Source organism: Coregonus lavaretus (assembly GCF_964263955.1).
Source record: "Coregonus lavaretus genome assembly, chromosome: 17".
In the NCBI taxonomy this organism is placed as follows: domain Eukaryota; kingdom Metazoa; phylum Chordata; class Actinopteri; order Salmoniformes; family Salmonidae; genus Coregonus; species Coregonus lavaretus.
The window spans coordinates 47,925,279-47,948,032 of NC_140004.1; the positions used below are offsets into that span (position 1 = coordinate 47,925,279).

The 22,754-nt window shown below is 45.7% G+C and overlaps 1 pseudogene across 1 annotated transcript in view; it reads left to right on the forward strand.

Annotated features, from left to right (window-relative positions):
* Positions 1-2,585: 2,585 nt before the first annotated feature.
* Positions 2,586-22,754, forward strand: part of LOC311144422 (terminal uridylyltransferase 7-like) — a 49,990-nt pseudogene continuing 29,821 nt past the window's right edge. The window contains exons 1-11 of the transcript in view: positions 2,586-2,681; positions 3,978-4,268; positions 4,353-4,486; positions 5,239-5,396; positions 17,118-17,234; positions 17,392-17,569; positions 20,827-20,915; positions 21,206-21,257; positions 21,422-21,491; positions 21,721-21,847; positions 22,526-22,645. The product of the transcript in view is annotated as a terminal uridylyltransferase 7-like (transcript). The remainder of the gene's footprint in view (positions 2,682-3,977; positions 4,269-4,352; positions 4,487-5,238; positions 5,397-17,117; positions 17,235-17,391; positions 17,570-20,826; positions 20,916-21,205; positions 21,258-21,421; positions 21,492-21,720; positions 21,848-22,525; positions 22,646-22,754) is intronic.

Below are 22,754 nucleotides of genomic sequence, written 5' to 3' on the forward strand. Positions count from 1 at the left end.
CAGTAAGAAAATACAGTATGGTCAGTGTAGTAAAGTTTTACCTACACACCGGTAGCTTACTTTTACAGTGACCTTTTTGTTATGTGTTGGGAATAAGTATTTTGCTGTGTTCGAGTGGATCAAAACTGTGATGTATCATGGGTAAATTGTGACTGACTGATCTGCAAATAATAATGACTAGTTATTTATGATGCAAGGTTGTTTGTAGATCAGTCAGTCAGCAGTCGCCTGTAATGTCCGTAAACTCTCCATGTTCTATGTGGGGTTTGGTAGACTAGCGCTAAATATCATGGGGATTGAAGTGGGTTGTTTAGAGAGGACTTCCTGAAGTAATGGAAGAAACACAACTTTTCAGTAAACTGTTTATCCGTCTCCGTTCCTGAGTGAGTCTTCATAGCTAGCTAGGTAACTAGTTTGGCATGATAGCTAATGAACTCGCTTAGGTTTTGAGGAAGTAGCTAGCTAGCCATTTAAAACTATTTATCCGTCTCCGTTCCTAAATCAGCCTTAAATTAATCTGAAGAGTCAAGACACAACACTTTTGTTTATCGCAATAAAGTCTGATTTAGGCTATTGTTTTTCCTAGCTTCCAAGTCTCACCATGGGATGGACCGTGGCGATACGTTGGCAATGAGGATTATTAGAATATGGCAAATATTAGTAAAGACAGTTGAATGGAAACGCACCGTAGCAGGCTATTGTCACATCTATTTTCTATGCAAACTTTCTAAATGTCTACCAAAAAAAAATCACTGTTCAAGTGAATGGAAAAAATAGCTACTTGGTCCTTGGCTAGTTCCATTGATACGTCACAGAAGCCTAGTCTACGGATGGTGTCTGGTCAGGTGTCCTCAAATTATTAGTTGCTACACAATGAGCTGATAATGACCTATACTTCATTTCAGCGAAGGGGTTGAATTCTGACAAACGTTACAAAATAATTTATTTGTGAACATCGAATTCAATTAAGTTGATCAATATTCCCAAGTAAACTGAATGAAGGTAGATATTGTATTATTATTTTTTACACCATAACTGAGAAACAGAAGAAAATATATGACATGACTTGTCATCCTCCATGTTGATTATTTCAACCAACCATCTAATAACAGCACTGTCAGCATCTTTTTTAGAACCATGTCTACTTCCACCCTGTAATAGACAGGAGCAGCACTATTCCTTGAGACAAACAGAGATATAAATTATTGAACCTAGTAGTCAGAGTTATTTTTAGCACACTAGGTACAGTAGGTGATCTTTGATTGTTGGTCTAGTTATTGTAGCTGAGGTGGTTGATATCAGATGCTATTTGACCAGGTGAATATCCATGTGTTTGTCCCAAATGGCACCCTATTCCCTATATAGTGCACTACTTTAGACAAGAGAATGGTACCCTATTCCCTATATAGTGCACTACTTTAGACCAGAGAATGGCACCCTATTCCCTATATAGTGCACTACTTTAGACCAGAGAATGGCACCCTATTCCCTATATAGTGCACTACTTTAGACCAGAGAATGGTACCCTATTCCCTATATAGTGCACTTCTTTAGACCAGAGAATGGCACCCTATTCCCTATATAGTGTACTACATTAGACCAGAGAATGGCACCCTATTCCCTATATAGTGCACTACTTTAGACCAGAGAATGGCACCCTATTCCCTATATAGTACATTACTTTGGACCAGAGAATGGCACCCTATTCCCTATATAGTGCACTACTTTAGACCAGAGAATGGCACCCTATTCCCTATATAGTGCACTACTTTAGACCAGGGCCCATAGGGTTCTGGTCAAAAGTAGTGCACTATATAGGAAAGTGGGTACTAGGGTACTATTTAGGACAAAGCTCATGTTAACTGTGATCATACTGACCTATGAACTATTTGTACTGAATGAGCTAACATGAGGTCTAAAGTGCTTAACTGAATAGCGGATTTAAATGATTGACTGCTTATATATAGTCCTGTTTCACTGTGTGTACAAGTGGGTAACCTGTACAGGAAATGGAAATGTGTTTTTTGCATATCGCACTCCCCCTGAGACCCTCGGAGAGTGGGGTCACGGCCAGGGATCAGCCATTATTGACGGAGACCCTGGAGCAATTAGGGTTAATTGCCTTGCTCAAGGGCAGAACGACAGATTTGTACCTTGTCGGCTCAGAGATTCGATCCAGAAACTTTGCGGTTACTGGCCCAACGCCCCTAACTGCCAGTCTACCTACCGCCCCTGCTTAATTTGAGTCCGGGAAACCAGCCCTAAATGTATAACATGGTTTTACATCCAGGCTGATTAATCTTTATTAGATCTCCTAATTCCACTAATAACGAAAACCTTGATTTGTAACCAAATCTCTCCATATGACTTCAGTTCTCTGATGGATCCCAAAGGGCCCCTTTTCTTTATTTTATGACTTGGCAGCATCACCTCTAAATTAAAATATCTTTCCATGTCATTCACTCTTTTCACCAGTAGAGGGCAGAAAGCACACAAAGAAAAGAGAAACACGTGAAACGTGTATTTCAACGTCATCAGACAACACGTTTCGCGCCCCCTGAAAACTCTCGCGCGTGCGTAGAAAATTGAATTTGGTACGGAAGGTTCTTGTGGCTAGCTAGCAAGCTAACGATACGATAACGAATAAACACAGTAGTATGCTGCCCATACAAACACTCAAGGTATTTTTTTTTTTAAATATCTGCCTATAATGGTCACCATGTACGTTTGTGTATTAGCAAGGCAGTGCACCCCAATGGACAGGTAACATGAATAGCTATCAGGCTAGTGTAGCCAGCTAGCAAACACAGTAGCTGGTGTTAGCGGTTTCATTCGACAACAGAAAGGTCAGATGGTGAAATCAGACAGTTAGTTACTGGTTTTGTAGTCAAGTTAGCCAGTTGTACAGAATAGATCCAACACATGCCAGCACATAGTCCTTAGCTAAGCGACAAGTCAGTAACGTTAGCAAGGTAGCTGAATGTCACGTCGTGGTGGCTAGCATAGTTAGCCAGTAACCTTGTGACAACATGCTAACAGCTAACGTTGGATAGCTAGCGCTCAGAAAAAAACTACTTGCCAGTCAAGTTGTTTTAAAATGTAACGCATGGCTTAGTTAATGTGATCAGTAACAAAATAGTCAACCACACGTGCTGACAATTTGTTAGTAAACAGTTGGGCCTTAATAGTTAGCTAGCAGTTTGGCATGATAGTTAATTAACTCGTTTGTTATGTTTTAGGAATAAGTATTTTGCTGTGTTCGAGTGGATCAAAACTGTGATGTATCATGGGTAAATTGTGACTGACTGATCTGCAAATAATAATGACTAGTTATTTATGATGCAAGGTTGTTTGTAGATCAGTCAGTCAGCAGTCGCCTGTAATGTCCGTAAACTCTCCATGTTCTATGTGGGGTTTGGTAGACTAGCGCTAAATATCATGGGGATTGAAGTGGGTTGTTTAGAGAGGACTTCCTGAAGTAATGGAAGAAACACAACTTTTCAGTAAACTGTTTATCCGTCTCCGTTCCTGAGTGAGTCTTCATAGCTAGCTAGGTAACTAGTTTGGCATGATAGCTAATGAACTCGCTTAGGTTTTGAGGAAGTAGCTAGCTAGCTAACAGATGTAGAAGTAAGCCAAACGAATGAACGGTCATTATAGGGGCCCCTTTATGAGCTCGTAGCTCTTGTCCAGGGCTTCGTTAAGGACAACACCCTGGGCCAGAGCTAGTGGCCACTACATTCCCCAGAGGTAGTAGTAACTACATTTTAGTCATTTAGCAGACGCTCTTATCCAGAGCGACTTACATGAACAATTAGGGTTAAGTGTCTTGCTGAAGGGCACATCGACATATTTTTCACCTAGTCGGCTCGGGAATTAGAACCAGCGACCTTTCGGTTACTGGCACAACGCTCTTAACCACTAAGCTACCTGCCACCCCTAATGGATGACATCTCTCTCTCATTGTCACACAACAGGCCTAGTAGAAACACCATGGAAGAGTCAGGAGGCAGGCCACGCTACCCCAAGCGGGAAGACAGGAAGAGGGGCCCTGTGGCAGACGAAGCTGAGACCTGGAGGAACCAGGATGCAGGGAGAGGATACAGCCCCAAGCCGGAGAGGCGTGGCCAGGGGAAGAGGGGAGGCCAGGGAGGGATCCACCGCGCCAGCGCCAAGAAGGGAGGGATGGAGTCACTGAGCAGCTCCCCTGGAGGGGGATTCAAGGAAGGCCACAGCCCCTCTCAGAGGGAGGACTTCCAGAGAGCCAGGTACCAACGCTAAGACTGAACAGTTAGAATTTCCCATAGGAAAAAACATGTCACGCTAAGATGCCATGCTAACATTATTTGCAGGTACCCAGAGAGCCAGCAGGCCGAGGGCCGGGAGGAGAACTGGAGAGCGCGCCCTTCACAGTTCTGGAGGAGAACTTCTCGGGGAGAGGACAGGGAGCAGAGGAGAGACAACGTTGACAACACAGTTCACTCAGGTAAACCAACACCTCCTGGCATGTAGACAGGTAGGGGTGTCGACGACTCTGGGTAATGTAGTACACCTCCTGGCATGTAGACAGGTAGGGGTGTCGACGACTCTGGGTAATGTAGTACACCTCCTGGCATGTAGACAGGTAGGGGTGTCGACGACTCTGGGTAATGTAGTACACCTCCTGGCATGTAGACAGGTAGGGGTGTCGACGACTCTGGGTAATGTAGTACACCTCCTGGCATGTAGACAGGTAGGGGTGTCGACGACTCTGGGTAATGTAGTACACCTCCTGGCATGTAGACAGGTAGGGGTGTCGACGACTCTGGGTAATGTAGTACACCTCCTGGCATGTAGACAGGTAGGGGTGTCGACGACTCTGGGTAATGTAGTACACCTCCTGGCATGTAGACAGGTAGGGGTGTCGACGACTCTGGGTAATGTAGTCAGGAAGGACAGGGAGCAAATGGCAAGAGACCTCTCAGCTCAGCCAACCAACACCCAGACAAAGTCTCATCTTCAGTAGGCATGGGGCGCATTCAACTTTAAAGGCGAGTCGAGACGCATCACCTTGCATCGTAATGAACTACTCAATCTTATTTGTAGATCAGTCAGTCACAATTTACCCATGAAACGTCACAGATTTAATGGTGTCGAACACGGCCGTGGAGTCAAAAGTGTGTGAAGGACTCTAGGTAACATAGTTTGTCTCTCCAGTGGGAAGGAGGTCTCTGGGTAACGTAGTTTGTGTGCCTCCAGGGGGCAGGAATCGTAGGAACCGTAACTGGAGGCGGTGTCTAGGTGAGGAGGACCAGGGGCCGGTGGTGGATGAGTCGGCTCTGTCAGCCAAAGAGCTGCTGGGACTGAAACAGGCGGAGGACAACATCGGCAGAGAGGAGATCTTCCGTCTGAAGAAGGTGAGCGTTACTCAACTCCCAACCTTCAGCAGTGTTTTCCCTAAGCGCCGGCTGTCGGCTAAACAGCCGGTAACAGACTTATTTTCGGCGGCTACTTTTTCCACTTCATAAATTAACTAGGCTTCTCCTTTTAAACATTTCAATTCGCTACTCAGAAAAGTCTGTAGTCTGCGCCTGTCAGTCACAAAGCGAGCGTCGGTCTCCAGACTGCGACCATTTAGTAGCATTTTGCGACCCTTTGAATTGGCTGTGCGAGTTACATTTTTAATTGGTCGCATCGGTGCGAGCTGCACATTCTACATGTTCTCCTCACTCAAAGTGTCCTATTTTTAACAAGGCTAAAACCATGATTTGGTCAAACAGTGAAGTACGTTATCCTCATGAAAGTGTCTGCCTGCCCCTGTACCTGTTTCGCTGGGGCCTGTTGCTGTGTCGAGCCACTTTCAATTCAATTTCAATTCGAAGGGCTTTATTGGCTTGGGAAACATATGTTTACATTGCCAAAGCAAGTGAAGTAGGTAATAAACAAAAATGAACAGTAAACATTACACTCAGAAGTTCCAAAATATTAAAGACGTTTCAAATGTCGTATTATGTCTATATACAGTGTTGTAACGATGTGCAAATAGTTAAAGTACAACTGGGAAAATAAATAAACATAAATATGGGTTGTATTTACAATGGTGTTTGTTCTTCACTGGTTGCCCTTTTCTTGTGGCAACAGGTCACAAATCTTGCAGCTGTGATGGCACACTGTACATAGTCCAAGATTTCCTTAATTTTGTGTCAGTCACAGTGGTCAGGTATTCTGCAACTGTGTACTCTCTGTTTAGGGCCAAATAGCATTCTAGTTTGCTCTGTTTTTTTGTTAATTCTTTCCAATGTGTCAAGTGATTATCTTTTTGTTTTCTCATGATTTGGTTGGGTCTAATTGTGTTGCTGTTCTGGGGCTCTGTGGGGTCTGTTTGTATTTGTGAACAGAGCCCCAGGACCAGCTTGCTTAGGGGACTCTTCTCCAAGTTCATCTCTCTGTAGGTGATGGCTTTGTTATGGAAGGTTTGGGAATCGCTTCCTTTTAGGTGGTTGTAGAATTTAACGGCTCTTTTCTGCATTTTGATAATTAGCGGGTATAGGCCTAATTCTGCTCTGCATGCAGTCTCAATTTGGTGTTTGTCCCAAATTGAGTCAAAAGCTTTTTTGAAATCAACAAAGAATGAGAGGACTTTGCCTTTGTTTTGGTTTGTTTGTTTGTCAATTAGGGTGTGCAGGGTGAATACGTGATCTGTCGTACGGTAATTTGGTAAAAAGCCAATTTGACATTTGCTCAGTACATTATTTTCAGTGAGGAAATGTACGAGTCTGCTGTTAATGATAATGCAGAGGACTTTCCCAAGGTTGCTGTTGAAGCAAATCCCACGGTAGTTATTGGGGTCAAATTTGTCTCCACTTTTGTGGATTGGGGTGATTAGTCCTTGGTTCCAAATATTGGGGAAGATGCCAGAGCTAAGGATGATGATAAGGAGTTTAAATATAGCCAATTGGAATTTGTGGTCTTTTATCATTTCATTGAGGATACCATCAACACCACAGGCCTTTTTGGGTTGGAGGGTTTGTATTTTGTCCTGTAGTTCATTCAATGTAATTGGAGAATCCAGTGGGTTCTGGTAGTCTTTAATAGTTGATTCCAAGATTTGTGTTTGATCATGTATATGTTTTTGCTATTTGTTCTTTGTTATAGGGCCAAAAAGATTGGAGAAGTGGTTTACCCATACATCTCCGTTTTGGATAGATAAACTCTTCATGTTATTGTTTGTTTGGTGTTTTCCACTTTTCCCAGAAGTGGTTAGAGTCTATGGATTTTTCAGTTACATTGAGCTGATTTCTGACATGCTGTTCCTTCTTTTTCCGTAGTGTATTTCTGTATTGTTTTAGTGATTCCCCATAGTGAAGGAGTAGGCTCAGGTTCTGAGTCTATGTTTTTGGTTGGATAGGTTTCTCAATTTCTTTCTTAGGTTTTTGCGTTCTTCATTAAACCATTTGTCATTGTTGTTAATTTTCTTAGGTTGTCTGCTTGAATTTGTTAGATCTGATAGGGAAGCTGAGAGGTCAAATATACTGTTTAGGTTTTCTACTGCCAAGTTTACACCTTCACTATTACAGTGAAATGTTTTGTCCAGGAAGTTGTCTAAAAGGGATTGAATTTGTTGTTGCCTAATTGTTTTTTGGTAGGTTTCCACACTACTTTCCTTCCAGCTATAGCATATCTTAATAATATTCAGGTCCTTTGGCTTTGATGCCTCATGATTGAGTATTGCTCTGTTCAAGTAGACTGTGATTTTTCTGTGATCTGATAGGGGTGTCAGTGGGCTGAATGTGAACGCTCTGAGAGACTCTGGGTTGAGGTAGTGATAAAGTAGTCTACTGTACAGTACTACTGCCAAGGGATGGGCTATAGGTGTACCTACCATAGGAGTCTTCTCGAAGCCTACCATTGACTATGTACATACAAAGAGTGTTACAGAGCATACCCTAGGTTGTTGTTTGTACGCTAGGTGGTTGTTTGTACGCTAGGTGGTTGTTTGTACGCTAGGTGGTTGTTTGTACGCTAGGTGGTTGTTTGTACGCTAGGTGGTTGTTTGTACGCTAGGTGGTTGTTTGTACGCTAGGTGGTTGTTTGTACGCTAGGTGGTTGCTCGTACGCTAGGTTGTTGCTCGTACGCTAGGTTGTTGCTCGTACGCTAGGTTGTTGCTCGTACGCTAGGTTGTTGCTCGTACGCTAGGTTGTTGCTCGTACGCTAGGTTGTTGCTCATACGCTAGGTTGTTGACCAAAAACAAGCTACAATCCACATACTTCATCAGAGTGCGCAGCTGAACATTGTATGCTGGAAAACACTCGGTTTGTTGTTTTTGATTAAAACAACAACGCTATTCATAAATACGAATACAGAACTTGTTTTTGCGTGGATTCCACGACGCAGATCGTTTTTAACAGCTAGGACCGCTATTTCTTATCCCTGAATCCCGCTTAAGAGACAGGTTGAAGCCTGCTTGACAGAGACACTAAGCTGCTAGCCATCAAGCTAATGAAGTTAGTACCAGATGAGTTTTCCAATGGAGTCCTCTTTGTCTGGAGAACTAAATGAACGGTTCCAGCGCTGTAGGAGCTGTATCTATTACGCTTTGTTTCGGGACAAACCGGATCACTCTGAGTTCAAATGCGGCAATTGTTTACTTACTGAGGATTATAGGCTTGAGGTGGCTTCCTTGATCACGCAGGTCGCAGGTCGCCAGCCTACGTAAGAAACTGGGGAAAACGCAGAGTCGAATGTTTACATTTTCTACGCCGGTGGCTGGACGGCGTTCGCCCTTGTTGGATGCATCTCCGCCTTGTCGTTTGTCGTTATCCAACTGGCCGGTGTTGCCCGGAGCTCCTCCATCTGATAGCGCCGTCGAAGGAGCACAGCATGAGGAGAAAGGCAATCGACGATGGTCGCATGTCACGAGCCGTGGAACCCGAAGACAGCGGCCTCCCGCAAAGCAGTCTACACTCCCAACGAGAGGCCCGGAGCGGATACAAACAACAAATAGTTTCGCCGTCCTGGAGCCTGATCTTCCTGCACCTTTGTCGCTGGGGGTGCCTGTGTCTGTGGCCGCCGTGCCTATTCCCCTCGATTTCGAAGTCGGCAACCTTCCGTCCCTGCTCTGGCTTCTCCATCTGTCGGAGGCCTGCATCCTGTGAAGCGTGTGAGATGGCGGATTTCCTCGTCCTTCTCGCCAGCTGTGATTTTGGGCAGCTCCATGGTAAGAAATGTGAGCGTTCCTGGTGCAAAAACAATGTCCTATCTCGGAGCTCAAGGTTGTGATACAGCCTGGAATCGAACCAGGGGGTCTGTAGTGATGCCTCAAGCACTGAGATGCATTGCCTTAGACCGCTGCGCCACTCGGAGGGAAGCAAAAGTAATTCCGCTACCTAAAAATAGTAAAGCCCCCTTTACTGGCTCAAATAGCCGACCAATTAGCCTGTTACCAACCCTTAGTAAACTTTAGGGAAAAAATTGTGTTTGACCAGATACAATGCTATTTTACAGTAAACAAATTAACAACAAACTTCCAGCATGCTTATAGGGAAGGACATTCAACAAGCACAGCACTTACACAAATGACTGATGATTGGCTGAGAGAAATTGATAATAAAAAGATTGTGGGAGCTGTTTTGTTAGACTTCAGTGCGGCTTTTGACATTATCTATCATAGTCTGCTGCTGGAAAAACATATGTGTTATGGCTTTACTCCACCTGGAATATTGTGGATACAGAGTTACCGGTCTAACAGAACACAGAGGGTGTTCTTTAATGGAAGCCTCTCCAACATAATCCAGGTAGAATCAGGAATTCCCCAGGGCAGCTGTCTAGGCCCCTTACTTTATTAAGTCTTTACTAATGACATGCCACTGGCTTTGAGTAAAGCCAGAGTGTCTATGTATGCGGATGACTCAACACTATACACGTCAGCTACTACAGCAACTGAAATTACTGCAACACTTAACAAAGAGTTCCAATTAGTTTGAGTGGGTGGCAAGGAATAAATTAATCCTAAATATTTCAAACTAAAAGCATTGTATTTGGGACAAATCATTCATTAAACCCTAAACCTCAACTAAGTCTTGTAATAAATAATGTGGAAATTGTTGAGGTGACTAAACTGCTTGGAGTAACCCTGGATTGTAAACTGTCACGGTCAAAACATATTGATACAACAGTAGCTAAGATGGGGAGAAGTCTGTCCATAGTAAAGAGCTGCTCTACCTTCTTAACAACACTATCAACAAGGCAGGTCCTACAGGCCCTAGTATTGTCGCACTGTTCAGTTGTGTGGTCAGGTGCCACAAAGAGGGAATTAGGAAAATTACATTTGTCTCAGAACAGGGCAGCACGGCTGGCCCTTGGATGTACACAGAGAGCTAATATTAATAATATGCATGTTGATCTCTCCTGGCTCAAAGTGGGGGCCCCATGCAACGACAAAAATATTCCTGAATCCATCGTTTTTGGAATTTCAGATTCTCCCTGACTGTCTAGCTTTTATTATGGTGATTGTTATTTCTAAAAAAGTATCTTATTGAACAATATATAGGTCCATAATCTTTTCTCCGTACTTTATATGTGACCGATCGACTCAATTCGGTCCTATGTAGCAACATTTAAAATTGTGTTTTTTACATTGAATAAAAGGAAAGACTCAGAGCAAGAAAATGGTGTATCATACACTGCAGTTGAGGAACAATGGGAAAGTAATTCTGGTTTGAAAGTTGATAAACTTGTAACTCCACTTTTGAGAAAATGGCCCTTGAATGTTTTGGTACCTACTGGAGAGCTCTTCTTTGTCTCCACCCATTCAGCATCGTTCACACCCTCTTAAGCCTTAGCCCCACCCATCTCTTTAAGGATTCACGTGTGGCCATGTGCTAAACAGAGTGAATAGTGTAGTAAACAACCAAACATTTCAAGACTAAAAGTGGTGAAAGTATTAGTAAAAATACCCTTTATCTAGTCCTTGGCCTATATCCTAATCTGACTTTCGTGCAGGTCATGTTGTTCTTCACATTAGTCTCTGGTAAACACACACTATATCAAATATAATCAAAGTTTATTTGTCACATGCACAGGATACCGAAGTTATAAACAGTACAGTGAAACGGTTACTTGCATATTTGCATAGTAGCAATATAAAAAATAGAAAGTATCCAGATACAAATATTTTATAATTATTACATCATTCTTACCCAGACACACTTGTCTAAATTGATGGGTCGTGTGAAAGAGAGGCTATAACCACCCAGCCACATCTAGCAAAGTGGATGGGTCTCTAGACATGTACACATGTTCATGAAATACAATAGATGACTGTAATCACCCACAGACACACCTGACTAACTTGATGGGTCATGTAATCATCTGGCCGAAGTGGAGTCTTTTGTTTAGACATGTAGCTAGCTAGCTAAACAATGCACCTAATGGTGCTTTCAAGACAACTGGGAACTTGGAAAAATACGAGGTCAAATCATGACATCAGTGATCAAATGGTCGGAAAGTCGGGGCTCTAGAAAGAGGCCCAAGTTCCCGAGTTGAAATTCCGAGTTGGATGATCGTTCAAAAATATTTTTCCAAGTCGGAGCTTGTTTTTTACCGAGTTCCCAGTTGTCTTGAAAGCACTGAAGTTGGAAGTCTGAGATTTGAGTTCCCAGTTCTGAGTTTCCATTTGTTTTGTACGTGGCAATAATCCCAACCCATACTCATTGTCATAGCTAGCCACCATGCATGAATCTGCAGGTAGCTAAAGCTAACAAACTACACTGAACAAAAAATATAAACGCAACATGTAACGTGTTGGTCCCATGTTTCATGAGCTGAAATAAAACATCCCTGACATTTTCCATATGCATAAAAAGCGTATTTCTCAATTTCTTGCACAAATTTGTTTGCATCCCTGTTAGTGAGCATTTCTCCTTTGCCAAAATAATCCATCCACCTGACAGGTGTTTTTTAATTTAATGTTCATTTTTCTACCATAAGCTGCCTCCAACATTGTTTTAGAGAATTTGGCGGTACGTCCAACCGGCCTCACAATCTCAGACCATGGGTAACCACACCAGGCCAGGACCTCCACATCCTGCTTCTTCACCTGCAGGGGGGGTGGAGTATTTCTGTCTGTAAGAAAGCCCTTTTGTAGGCAAGAACTCATTCTGATTGGCTGGACCTGGCTCCCCAGTGGGTGGGTCTATGCCCTCCCAGGCCCACCCATGGCTGCACCCCTGCCCAGTCATGTGAAATCCATAGGGGCCTAATGCATTTCTTTAAATCTTATAAATTGTTGCATGTTGCATTTATATTTTTGTTCCGTATACAGTGCATTCGGAAAGTATTCAGACCCCTTGACTTTTTCCACATTTTGTTACGTAACAGCCTTATTCTAAAATGGATTAAATAATTATTTCCCCTCATAAATCTACACACAATACCCCACATTGACAAAGCAAAAAAAAAAAGAACTGATATCACATTTACATAAGTATTCAGACCCTTTACTCAGTGCTTTGTTGAAGCACCTTTGGCAGCAATTACAGCCTCAAGTCTTCTTGGGTATGACGCTACAAGCTTGGCACACCTGTATTTGGGGAGTTCAATGCTGCAGGCTTCTTTTGGTGGGCCTCCCGAGTGGCGCAGTGGTCTGGTGTTCGACCTTCCCAAGTTCTCTCACGTCACCCCGCTCCTCCGCACACTCCACTGGCTTCCAGTTGAGGCTCACATCTACAAGACCATGGTGCTTGCCTACGGAGCTGTGAGGGGAACGGCACCTCCTTACCTTCAGGCTCTGATCAGACCCTACACCCAAACGAGGGCATTGCGTTCTTCCACCTCTTGCCTGCTGGTCCCCCTACCTCTACGGAAGCACAGTTCCCGCTCAGCCCAGTCAAAGCTATTCGCTGCTCTGGCACCCCAATGGTGGAACAAGCTCCCCCACGACGCCAGGACAGCGGAGTCACTCACCACCTTCCGGAGACACTTGAAACCCTACCTCTTTAAGGAATACCTGGAATAGTATAAAGTGAAAAAGTGGTTGTCCCTGGCTATCATAAGTTGAATGCACCAATTTGTAAGTCGCAATGGATAAGAGTGTTTGCTAAATGATGTAAATGTAAACTAGCTATGCAATTGGGTTTCTGAGATACAAATAAAATTACTACACAGATCATACACTTAACGTTAGCTAGCGTTAGCTTGCTCTCGAACAGTACGCTTTAACTTGCAATGAAAAATACTTTCTGACAAAATTAGGAACGTGTAATATCTGAAAATGTAGCTAGCTAGACTATCTTACCCATATACATGGATGGACGCTTCTCCCTCTCTGACACGGATGCCATGGTTGCCCTTAGTTTGAAGATGTAATCCGGAGACAGGTGTTTTATACAACAGCCTTCTTTTTTTGACTCCCTCCGCATATTTGCAATCAAATGCCAGAATTTTCTGCATTTCCTGCCGGGCATTCCAATGATTTCAAAACTCGGTCTTCTACTTCCGTGACAACACTGTTGATCATCATTTCTTCCCCATCACTGTCATCGGAACGCTACAATGTCTGGTTCAATGAAAATCTTTTGACCTAAATCAGGGATTTCCTCATCGTCTTGATTCGTTTTCAGAGTCTGAGAGAGTCAGCATGGCACGATCGTCCTGCAGAAGGGGGAGAGCAGCACTTTTGCAGTTCTTCATGATATCTTTCAAAAAGCTGCGTTAGAAAGGATCATCTACACGTACTGAGCAGCTCATGTTATAGACAGAAGCATGCTACGTGGCAGACCAATCCCAACTCATCTCAGCCAATCATGGCTAGCGAAAAGGTTGCTGTCTTTTTCTGTGGCTAAATATACTAGGCTCATAATTTTAACAATTTTATTCGTGTTTACAGATGGCATACAAGTTTGTTATTAAGGCTAAAGAAAGTTCACATGTTCCAGAAGGGATTTTGATCTTTAAAAAATACTTACATTCAAATGCCTCTCCTTTGAAGTATTGACGTGCGACATCCACCTAGTTTCCTGAAACGAGTCATATATCTGGTTTTAGACGTTTAAGTTTACACTCAAATGTACTTTTGCTCTACCAACAAAACGAGTAATGAACAGAAAAATCGGACAATTGTTTACCTATTTACTGCTTGTTGTGCATTCTATGCAAGATAAATATTCCTTTGCAAGTGCCATAGGGAGAGAAACATGCATTCTGACAAGCAGTCAATGCACAACAATTCTTATTGCAGTCACGGGAAAAACACTTGAACGCAGTTTTGATGGCCTTTGTTAAAAAGAGGGGGGTCCCAGCTTTCCAGTGCTACCACATTTATTTCTCAACTCCTAAAATTGTGCTCGTGGCATTGTTTTAAAAATGCCTGAAACGGGAAGCCTGGGGAAGCTCCATGGAGAAATCGGCTAAAGAGGGGTCAGAACCCAGTGTAAATCAGTGACGCATCACGTCAAACCAATCAAAGGCCTTGTTTGGGGCTCACCAGGTTAGTGCCGTAAGAGCAACAGTGAAGACTAAACATGACAACAAAACAACCACTGGTGACAAAATATTTTAAAATGTTTGCAGCGCGCTGCTTTTCACAGCCTCTCTGTTATAGAGAGATAATAATAATAATAATAATAATAATAATATGCCATTTAGCAGACGCTTTTATCCAAAGCGACTTACAGTCATGCGTGCATAAAAATTTTTTGTGTATGGGGTGGTCCCGGGGATCGAACCCACTACCTTGGCGTTAGAAGCGCCGTGCTCTACCAGCTGAGCTACAGAGGACCAGGTAAATGAGGTAAAGCTGCAGCAAGAGGGGGGGGGGGGGACCTAGGTATAACTAGCTAGCTGCTCTCTAGTTCAATTTCTCTCACGATTATAAAGCCAACAAAATGTCAATAGAAACATATTATATTATTTACCTAAAAGGTTAGCTGTGAAAGCCCAGTCGCTAGCAGATCCAGGGTCAGTGATACAGTGCCTTCAGAAAGTATTCACACCCCTTGAATTTTCAAAATGGATTAAATTGAGATGTTTTGTCACTAGGCCTACACACAATACCCCATAATGTCAGTGGAATTATGTTTACAAGTTAATAAAAAATGAAAAGCTGAAATGTCTTGCGGGGGAAATTGCCCCCCACTCGACAGGCCGGAAAACGCTGGCTGCCTACTTTTTATTTCTGGCTGGCTACTCTGTGTATACAGAGAAAACAGTGCTTCAGTATCCTCAGCATTGTACATTTTTGTTCTGGCTCCACACGTGCACAGTTAATTCAACTAATCAGGGTCTTGACTTACTGTGTACTCTATGGCCACTCTGTCACTGACCACGCTCTCTCTGAGGTCCCACAGTAACCCCAGTGCTCTCTCTCTGAGGTCCTACAGTAACCCCAGTGCTCTCTCTCAGAGGTCCTACAGTAACCCCAGTGCTCTCTCTGAGGTCCCACAGTAACCCCAGTGCTCTCTCTGAGGTCCTACAGTAACCCCAGTGCTCTCTCTGAGGTCCCACAGTAACCCCAGTGCTCTCTCTCTGAGGTCCTACAGTAACCCCAGTGCTCTCTCTGAGGTCCCACAGTAACCCCAGTGCTCTCTCTGAGGTCCCACAGTAACCCCAGTGCTCTCTCTCTGAGGTCCCACAGTAACCCCAGTGCTCTCTCTGAGGTCCTACAGTAACCCCAGTGCTCTCTCTCTGAGGTCCCACAGTAACCCCAGTGCTCTCTCTCTGAGGTCCCACAGTAACCCCAGTGCTCTCTGAGGTCCCACAGTAACCCCAGTGCTCTCTCTGAGGTCCCACAGTAACCCCAGTGCTCTCTCAGAGGTCCCACAGTAACCCCAGTGCTCTCTCTCTGAGGTCCTACAGTAACCCCAGTGCTCTCTCAGAGGTCCCACAGTAACCCCAGTGCTCTCTCTCAGAGGTCCTACAGTAACCCCAGTGCTCTCTCTGAGGTCCCACAGTAACCCCAGTGCTCTCTCTGAGGTCCTACAGTAACCCCAGTGCTCTCTCTCAGAGGTCCTACAGTAACCCCAGTGCTCTCTCTGAGGTCCCACAGTAACCCCAGTGCTCTCTCTCTGAGGTCCCACAGTAACCCCAGTGCTCTCTCTCTGAGGTCCTACAGTAACCCCAGTGCTCTCTCTGAGGTCCCACAGTAACCCCAGTGCTCTCTCTCTGAGGTCCTACAGTAACCCCAGTGCTCTCTCTGAGGTCCCACAGTAACCCCAGTGCTCTCTCTGAGGTCCCACAGTAACCCCAGTGCTCTCTCTCTGAGGTCCCACAGTAACCCCAGTGCTCTCTCTGAGGTCCTACAGTAACCCCAGTGCTCTCTCTCTGAGGTCCCACAGTAACCCCAGTGCTCTCTCTCTGAGGTCCCACAGTAACCCCAGTGCTCTCTGAGGTCCCACAGTAACCCCAGTGCTCTCTCTGAGGTCCCACAGTAACCCCAGTGCTCTCTCAGAGGTCCCACAGTAACCCCAGTGCTCTCTCTCTGAGGTCCTACAGTAACCCCAGTGCTCTCTCAGAGGTCCCACAGTAACCCCAGTGCTCTCTCTCAGAGGTCCCACAGTAACCCCAGTGCTCTCTCTGAGGTCCTACAGTAACCCCAGTGCTCTCTCTCAGAGGTCCTACAGTAACCCCAGTGCTCTCTCTGAGGTCCCACAGTAACCCCAGTGCTCTCTCTGAGGTCCCACAGTAACCCCAGTGCTCTCTCTGAGGTCCCACAGTAACCCCAGTGCTCTCTCTGAGGTCCCACAGTAACCCCAGTGCTCTCTCTGAGGTCCCACAGTAACCCCAGTGCTCTCTCTGAGGTCCCACAGTAACCCCAGTGCTCTCTCTGAGGTCCCACAGTAACCCCAGTGCTCTCTCTGAGGTCCCACAGTAACCCCAGTGCTCTCTCTGAGGTCCCACAGTAACCCCAGTGCTCTCTCTGAGGTCCCACAGTAACCCCAGTGCTCTCTCTGAGGTCCCACAGTAACCCCAGTGCTCTCTCTGAGGTCCCACAGTAACCCCAGTGCTCTCTCTGAGGTCCCACAGTAACCCCAGTGCTCTCTCTGAGGTCCCACAGTAACCCCAGTGCTCTCTCTGAGGTCCCACAGTAACCCCAGTGCTCTCTCTCAGAGGTCCTACAGTAACCCCAGTGCTCTCTCTCAGAGGTCCTACAGTAACCCCAGTGCTGTCTACACCTGCGCTCTGTGTGAGGTACTACTGGACTCTGTCTCTGAAGCTCACAGACACGTCAAAGACAAGTGGCACAAGAGGAGAGCCAAGGTGAGAACACCTACTACTATTCACTTCTGCCTTCTATCATCCAAAACAATGATAAGACACAATACATACATTTTGTATTATATTATATGACCTGTGTGTGTAACGTGAATCTCTGTACTGAGTGTCTGTGTGTGTGCTCTGTGTCTGCCCTGTGTAGGAGCATCGTGAGGAGGCGATGCTGACGGAGATTGTGCCCCCCAGGGCAGAGCAGGTGGCAGCGGTGGGCGTGGCCCTGGAGGGCGTGGTCAGAGAGAGAGGGATGAGTGACCAGGATGTAGAGAACAGACAACAGATCGTCTCCAACATGCAAGAAGTCCTAACAGCCGTCCTGCCTGGTAAGAGAATAGACAGTAGACTAGAGGTGTAGACTAGACCAGTGGTTCCGCACCTTATGGGATCTTTACTTTTGAATGGTTTGGTCTAGAGACGAGCGGTTCTCTGCAGTGTAAAGATCAAGCTCCCTTTGTTTGTATAACAGAGGTACAGCTAAGCCAGACAGACAGTCAGCTAAGCCAGACAGACAGTCAGCTAAGCCAGACAGACAGTCAGCTAATCAAGGCAGGTGAAGTCATATGATACACATGACTGCTCGTGGGAATTTGTGAGTACATCCAACCGGCCTCACAACCGCAGACCACGTGTAACCACGCCAGCCCAGGACCTCCACATCCGGCTTCTTCACCTGCGGGATCGTCTGAGACCAGCCACCCGGACCTCTGATGAAACTGTGTGTTTGTACAACCGAAGCATTTCTGCACAAACTGTCAGAAACCGTCTCAGGGAAGCTCATCTGCGTGCTCGTCGTCCTCACCAGGGTCTTGACCTGACTGCAGTTCGGCGTCGTAACCGACTTCAGTGGGCAAATGCTCACCTTCGATGGCCACTGGCTCGCTGGAGAAATGTGCCCTTCATGGATGAATCCTGGTTTCAACTGTACCGGGCAGATGGCGTTGTGTGGGCGAGCGGTTTGCTGATGTCAACGTTGTGAACAGAGTGGCCCATGGTGGCGTGTGAGGAGGAGGAGGATTATTATTTAAGATACTCTTTGAAGAGGTAGGGTTTCAGATGTTTTTGGAAGATGGACTCTGCTGTCCTAGCTTCAGAGGGAAACTGCTTCCACCATTGGGGTGCCGGGACAGAGAAGAGCTTGGACTGGGCTGAGTGGGAGCTGCCCTCCCATTGGGGTGCCAGGACAGAGAAGAGCTTGGACTGGGCTGAGTGGGAGCTGCCCTCCCATTGGGGTGCCAGGACAGAGAAGAGCTTGGACTGGGCTGAGTGGGAGCTGCCCTCCCATTGGGGTGCCAGGACAGAGAAGAGCTTGGACTGGGCTGAGTGGGAGCTGCCCTCCCATTGGGGTGCCAGGACAGGGAAGAGCTTGGACTGGGCTGAGTGGGAGCTGCCCTCCCATTGGGGTGCCAGGACAGAGAAGAACTTGGACTGGGCTGAGGGGAGCTGCCCTCCCATTGGGGTGCCAGGACAGAGAAGAGCTTGGACTGGGCTGAGTGGAGCTGCCCTCCCATTGGGGTGCCAGGACAGAGAAGAGCTTGGACTGGGCTGAGTGGGAGCTGCCCTCCCATTGGGGTGCCAGGACAGAGAAGAGCTTGGACTGGGCTGAGTGGGAGCTGCCCTCCCATTGGGGTGCCAGGACAGGGAAGAGCTTGGACTGGGCTGAGTGGGAGCTGCCCTCCCATTGGGGTGCCAGGACAGAGAAGAGCTTGGACTGGGCTGAGTGGGAGCTGACCTCCCATTGGGGTGCCGGGACAGAGAAGAGCTTGGACTGGGCTGAGTGTGGAGCTGACCTCCCATTGGGGTGCCAGGACAGAGAAGAGCTTGGACTGGGCTGAGGGGGAGCTGCCCTCCCATTGGGGTGCCAGGACAGAGAAGAGCTTGGACTGGGCTGAGTGGGAGCTGCCCTCCCATTGGGGTGCCAGGACAGAGAAGAGCTTGGACTGGGCTGAGTGGGAGCTGCCCTCCCATTGGGGTGCCAGGACAGAGAAGAGCTTGGACTGGGCTGAGTGGGAGCTGCCCTTCCGTAGGGGTTGGAGGGCCAAGAGACCTGAGGTGGCAGAATGGACTGCTCGGGTTAGGGTGTAGGGTTTGAGCATAGCCTGAAGGGTAGGGAGGGGCAGTTCCTCTTGCTGTTCCGTAGTTATGCACCTTTTAACCAATCACTTAGCTTTTCTCCAACACAGAATTTTGGGTTATTTGGACTTATGGTCCAAGATAAGGTTTTCCAAAAAGTCCAAGATGGAGGAAAATCTATCCTAATGGGTTTGTTTAGCATGAGGAAAGACACCTACATACACTGAGTGTACACTGACTTTATGTTTTGTTTTACCCCATATGTAACTCTGTTGTTTTTATTGCACTGCTTTGCTTTATCTTGGCCAGGTCGCAGTTGTAAATGAGAACTTGCTCTCAACTGGCTTACCTGGTTAAATAAAGGTAAAATAAAAATAAAAAGTACAAAACATTAGGAACACCTTCCTAATATTGAGATGCACTCCCTTTAGCCCTCAGAACAGCCTCGATTCGTCGGGGCATGGACTCTACAAGGTGTTGAAAGCGCTTCACAGGGACGCTGGCCCATTACATCCCACAGTTGCGTCAAGTTGGCTGGATGTCCTTTGGGTGGTGGACCATTCTTGATACACACGGGAAGCTGTTGAGTGTGAAAAACCCAGCAGTGTTGCAGTTCTTGACACAAACAGGTGCTCCTGCACCTACTACCATACCCTGTTCAAAGGCACTTAAATATTTGGTCTTGCCCATTCACCCTCTGAATGGCAAACATACACAATCTATGTCTCAATCGTCTCAAGGCTTAAAAATCCTTCTTTAACCTGTCTCCTCCCCTTCATCTACACTGATTGAAGTGGATTTAACAGGTGACATCAATAAACGAACATAGCTTTCACCTGGATTCACCTGGTCAGTCTGTCATGGAAAGAGCAGGTGTTCCTAATATTCTGTCCACTCGGTGTACAAAGTTTTAAAGTGTAGGTCAAACAGGGCGACCGAAATGAGGGTTAAAGTGAGACTGCTTACAACAGCACCCCCTATAGGCCAACTGGTGCCATTCTATTAAATGTTTTAAATTTCTAGTCATTTAGCAGACGCTCTTATCCAGAGCGACTTACATGAGCAATTAGGGTTAAGTGCCTTGCTCAAGGGCACATCGACAGATTTTTCACCTAGTCGGCTCGGGGATTAGAACCAGCGACCTTTCGGTTACTGGCGCGACGCTCTTAACCACTAAGCTACCTGCCGCCCTATACACTCATGGCCTTTAGTTTAGAAGATATAATAATCATTTGGTGGGTGCTTATATTTGTCCTATTTCACAAGTGTACAAGTGTGTATTAATACGCATGTGTGAATTGGAAATGTTTGTTTTTGTAGGGAGAATGACGGGGTCATGGTCCTGACATGGTCCTGTAGAAGTTTCCGGAACATGTAGTTTAGATGTTTTCTTCCAGGAAGGGCTAGGGATGTATACAGTTGTGAGAGATGAGAATGTCAGTATGGATGACTGGGTTTCAGGTGAGTTTTTTGGTTTGTGTTCTCTATTGGGCTTTTTTCTCTCTCCCAGAGGTGAAACTCCGGCTCTATGGGTCGTCCTGCACCAAGTTTGGTTTCAAGGATTCTGACGTCAATATTGACATCCAGTTCCCACCTCATGTGAGTAGCCCTGCTTGCTGATGAGATATGTGTGTGCTCCTCTTCCTACACTAATAGTGAACGTTTGGTTTATTTTCAATTTCGTCTGTGATGGTCATCATGTTTTTCTGAAGCTCTGTAATATTGTCTTTGTGTAATCTATGATATATTAAGGTTCTGAAATGGGCCTGTGTTCACAGATGTTGTCTTTGTGTAATCTATGATATATTAAGGTTCTGAAATGGGCCTGTGTTCACAGATGTTGTCTTTGTGTAATCTATGATATATTAAGGTTTTTTAAATGTTCACAGATGCATCAGCCAGAGGTTCTGTTGCTGGTACAGAAGAGTCTGTCAGTCAGCCGTGAGTATGACTAACCTTTACCCCTCCAGACATGCTACGCTAGAAACCCCATAATAACCAATGATACCGTTAGCGTTAGCATGGTGATCGTCGTCAGTGGAGTGATCACACTGAGAGGAATGTTTGATGATGAGGTTGTTCATGTTGGTGGCGGTTGTTTCCAGTTCTCTATGGTAACCTGGAGGCAGACTTCCATGCCAGGGTACCTGTGGTCATCTGTAAAGACAAGGGCAGGTCAGTGCTTCATTAATCGCATCCCTTATTCCAGCCATGGATCATCATGTTCGTTCTAATGTGCTGCTATCTGATAGTTGTGTTGTTTAGCACTAATCTTTCTGAAAATAACCACATCTCCCTTTGACTGATGTGAAAGTGTGGCTGATGGGACCTGTAGTTTTTCTGGAGGAACCTGTCTGTAGTTTTTCTGGAGGAACCTGTCTGATGGTTGTTGTTCTCCCCCAAGCGGTCTGGTGTGTAAGGTGAGCGCAGGAAATGACAACGCATGCCTGACCACCTCCTTCCTGTTTGAGCTGGCCAATCGGGAGCCTCTCCTGCTGCCGCTGGTCCTGGGCTTCAGACACTGGGCTCGGGTGAGTTTATTTATTGGCCCTCACACCAGATCACCAGATCACCAGATGACCAGTTAGCCTAGCAGTGTTTCCCCTAGATCATGGGGAACTTTGATGGGGGTGGGGGGCCACAAAAAATCTTCACTTATCATGAGGGTCCGCAGTGGTTCGTGGGTCTGCGTACCCTCACATGCAGTCAAAGCCGGTCCTAAGTTTGTTGGGCCCCAACTTTTGTTTTCTCGGCTCTTGACAGAGAAAAATGTGACGTTTTAGAGTAATTTCCTGCAATTCTACACATTTTGCCATGGGGCAGAGAGAAAATGTTGCAGTTTTAAAGCAAGTTTGCTGCAATTCTACACATTTTGCCATGAGGCAGAGAGAAGATTTTGAATTGATCTGTGGGCCTACAAAAGGTGGTCCGCGTCACCAGTTGCCCATCCCTGCCCTAAATGTTTCTCTAGGTGAGGTGCCGAGGTTTTCTAAGACATTTTGGCCTGTATAAACACCTCATCACTGAGGGGCGAATTAAGTCAAATCTTCACATAATCATGCATTGATATCAATGGTAGACTAACTTAAAATGGGACTTGAGTGGCAGTTAGAATTCGCCCCATAGACAGAATAGTCCCTTATGTCTTTTGTGTACCAAGGCTTTTACTTTTCAGTGTTTTGACATTGTGTGCTCTCTCTGTCTGTTAGATCTGTCACGTGGACCGAGCGGAGGAGGGAGGTCTGCCCCCGTACGTCCTGGCTCTCATGGTCATCTACTTCCTCCAGCAGAGGAAACGGCCCGTACTGCCTGCCTACCTGGGACACGAGGTACACTCACACACAGGCTTGTTTAATTAACCTTGGGGGGGACACAATTTATAACCATTCAAAATCCTATTTTCCTTAACCTCCTAACCCTAATTCTAACACTAATTCT